At 43.4% G+C, this 3,764-nt stretch overlaps 1 long non-coding RNA gene across 1 annotated transcript; it reads left to right on the top strand.

The window, feature by feature from the left end:
* The first annotated feature begins 1,443 nt into the window (after positions 1-1,443).
* LOC114445358 (uncharacterized) lies at positions 1,444-2,735 on the top strand. The gene is made up of 3 exons (XR_003671629.1): positions 1,444-1,764; positions 1,932-2,023; positions 2,703-2,735. It is a non-coding gene; the product is annotated as an uncharacterized LOC114445358 (long non-coding RNA).
* Positions 2,736-3,764: the final 1,029 nt, after the last annotated feature.

Raw genomic sequence — 3,764 nt, 5'->3', positions numbered from 1 at the left:
TGTAGTTGTCACTCGCTTCAGACGGTCAAATCTAAAGTTGTTTTTCCCCCCATTCTTCCTCTGAACTTTAAAGCTGACTTCCCCCCACTGTAATTTAGGAGTGATACAGGGGGGTTGGACAGTTTAATGATTTGCTGTCATTACAACAGCGACTGTCACTAATGATACAGGAGCCCTGCTGCTGAACAAAGGACGTCTTCTCTGATCAACAACTGGATGCTGCAGGTGGAAGGTAGCAGAAGAGTTCACCGCTGCTAATGCTGCTTTTGTGGGTTTTTTTTCCAGTCAGAGTGCAGTGAGGGGAGGTGAGACTCTTCATTTACCAAGACATCTGCTATTTTCCTGGCAGTCCTCCACGTTTTAGTAAGTGGCCAGACTGCAGTTGCACTTTTCAGACATGCTGCTTAAATGACATTTCACAGCACCTGTGCTTTAAATTATATCTGAAGTGTTTTTCTCATTTTGTGTCAACCGTCTTTATTCTGTGTCACCTTATTTACCTTATATACCTTATAAAAGATTAAAAAACATCAAATACATATAGAATATTCGCACAGTTTTACATGTTTTTACAAAAAATACATTAAATTACATTTATTATTTCATTTCATTAGTTTGTTTTAGAGGTTATTTCTAAATTGCTTATTTGCTGTCAAACATGTATTGTGTGCTTTTTGGCACATTTGTCTTCCTGTCCCTCCTCAGCTCCTGTAGCTGCTTCCGCCCTTCCTCCTGTGTTGTGGGAGAGTTATTGTGAAATTTCCGTTGTAAGTTATGACACTTATGTTCTTCTGTAGTGTTGCAGAGTCACTCAGCTCTCGTTTTATACAGATTGAGAGGCTGCGCACTGTTAGCATGTAATGCAAACATTTAATTTAGTATTTTTAGGAGCGGAGGGTTCAGACAGGAGCACAGCGTTTGTGCTTTTGTTGTCTTCTGCAGGTATCTGCTTTCTTTGCTATACGTTAGTGTTGAGAATGAATACAAGAAATTGTTTGTATTCAGTTCACATTTTGTTTTACCATGCAATTTTATCACCACCGCATGTGAGTACTAGAGGAAAAGCAATAAAGTGTGTGTATATTTATAGCCCATATATGCAGACCTGGTGTGTTGCTAGAGAAATAAAATAAAACAAAAGCTGTGAAAGTGTTCCTCGGGCAGTAACACTGTGGATGTCTGGCAGCAAGAAAACATCAGTGTTATTTTTTGTAATCCATCTCAGTGTTTAATTTTTTTCTCTCTCATTACAATCATGTAAGACAACAGCTCCATCTTCCTCCAGACATCCATCAGCAGCAGGTGGAGTTTAGAGGGAGACAGCTGAGGCTGATGAAGAGGAGGGAGAGACAGGAGAGGACACTTCCAACCATCCATGTGCTGCTTGCAGCATCATTCTAAGCATACTGTGGACAGTGTTTTGACATTGTTTGGATTTTTGCAATAATATTAACATACATTTGAATAAATTAAGCATATTTGTCCAATGTTGGTACAAGAATTAAAAACTTTTTTAAGACACGTGTAGAATACATAAAAGACACATTAAAATGTGTGATGGACACTCGGTTATATTATGTAATTAATCCAGATTAAACAGATTCATTGATTGACAGCTGTACAATAACAATGGGTTTTTACTTCTTTAGAGCTTATTTTCAGAGATTCTTTGTGAAGTCTTCACCTTGGGCCTGAAGGAAGTGGTCCATAACAGACATGATGTCATGGCAACCACTGCACTCCTTCATCTTGAGGAACTTTCAGGTAGTCCAGCAGGAGAGCACTCCAAAATCACAAAAAAAGCACAAAAAGCTGAGAGTTTGTTGTGAAGAACTGCACGGACACCTTCCTTCGAAATACCCAGTGCTGGGCCAAGGGTACCATTGGGTTATTATGTGTCAGGTTCATGTCAGGGGCTTTGTCATTTTCAGGTGCTCTCCACCATGCTTGAACTCAGCAGCAACCTGGTTCTTTACCACCACGCTCTGCTGGTGTCACCACCACCTCCTTCTGTCAGACTGAGGTAAGAAAGGACCACACAAATGTAGCTCTTAGCATAAGTTCAATCAGGAAGACTCTGTTTCCCATCATTCACCATTTATCCCGATCCGCTCCTAATCTCTCTCCTTCTAACCCTCACTCCTCTGTTTCCCCTCTCTTCCGCTCTCTTAGGCCCCGTTCACACTGGAGAAAGTCATTCCAGCTAGAGTAGGATTGAGCCCAGACAGCCTTTAAGCTGGATGCGTTCAGACCTATTTTCAAATCTGGCTAGCACACAGTTGTGTCCGCACTCAATCCGGCTTCATCCAGCGTGTTTGCTGTTCTCCAAACCACTAGGTGGCGCCTCGTAATATGGCTAATAATGTGGCTAGCCGGATTCGCTAGCCACATTTGCGTTCACACCTGAGCCACATTTGAGCCAATCCTGCTAGATCCACCTCTCGAGGGTGGATCTAGCCGGCTTGAAATCAAACTGGATTCAGCCGGATTGGAGGTGTTCACACTCGGAAAAAAACACATCTGGATTGATCTGGATGCGGCCAAATCCTGCTTAAGCCACATTTTTTTCCCCAGTGTGAACGGGGCCTTAGTCAGGCGCTTAATAGAAAGCACCTCCCTCACCAATCAGCTGTCGCTTTCCATCCCTCTCCTGACCAATAACAGCTTAGCATGAAATTTAAAAGTCTCCATCTCCTCTCCAGCTTTCTTCTGATCGAACCCAGCAACCCTCCTCCACCCCAAGCACCACCAGATCCACGCCAGTTCAGGCCTCGTATCTCCTGCCCTCCAGCTCTCCACCACCACCAGGTCTAGACCCCGGGGGGTCTAGACTCTAGCGCTTTCCCCCTCTTTTCGGATGTGGTCTTCACGATGGGGTCTAGGACGCCGATGCACATTCAAAACATTGTACTTAATAAATCTTTCTCATTCAGTTCACTGAGTCTCTCATGATTACCTGAAACAGAAACATCAGACTTTCTGCATAATCATTTAAAGTGTTTAACTGCACCGGGTGGGGAGCTGTGCAACTGGTGTCCTTCCACCTGAGGCGATGAACATATTGATCACCACTTAAGTAAGTGGAAGAGAAAGAAGAGTCTGGTTCCTGAATCCTTCACAGCATCTGTAGCATTCATTTTAATTCAATGTGAATAATATTTAATATGATAAAGATGGATATTACTGTAGTGGTGTAATAAATGAGATGGATGGAGAGTGAGGTCACAGATTATCTCAGATTAAAGGGCCGTTGCTTTGTCTGTAAATCCCACCCCATGCTTCAGAAACATAACTCAGTTTACTCAGTATATGACAATACGAGTCCAATAAATCCACAGTGTTTGAGAGTGGAGACGGAGCCGTGGGGACACGTCCACACACACACACACACACAGCTCCAGGCTGCCACACACACACTGTGGACTCTCAGTAGGCTTTGGTAAGAGAGGATATGCCTTCAATGGCAAATCAAAACAGTCACATAAATGGCTGCAGGAACTTTGAAATCTGAGCTTTTCTGCTCTTAGTGTTTGGGGACCGGCGATAAAAAGAAAACTACACATATCAGTGAAGTTTGTGTAGATTCAGCTCCCAGTCCTCTGATTGTAAAAGGCTGAGTGTCCACAGCACACACACTGCAGATATTATTGACCATTAGAGTGAGGGGGCCTCCCCACGGATGCACCTCCTCCTCCTCCTCCTCCCTGTACAGCAGCAAATGGAATGTGCTTTAAACCGTTTTCACTTCAGCACTGTGGAAGCGT

The sequence above is a fragment of the Parambassis ranga genome, chromosome 13, assembly GCF_900634625.1.
Source record: "Parambassis ranga chromosome 13, fParRan2.1, whole genome shotgun sequence".
Taxonomy (NCBI): domain Eukaryota; kingdom Metazoa; phylum Chordata; class Actinopteri; family Ambassidae; genus Parambassis; species Parambassis ranga.
The sequence above is the reverse complement of the archived record's forward strand: the minus strand, read 5'-3'. Positions and strand labels throughout refer to the sequence as shown.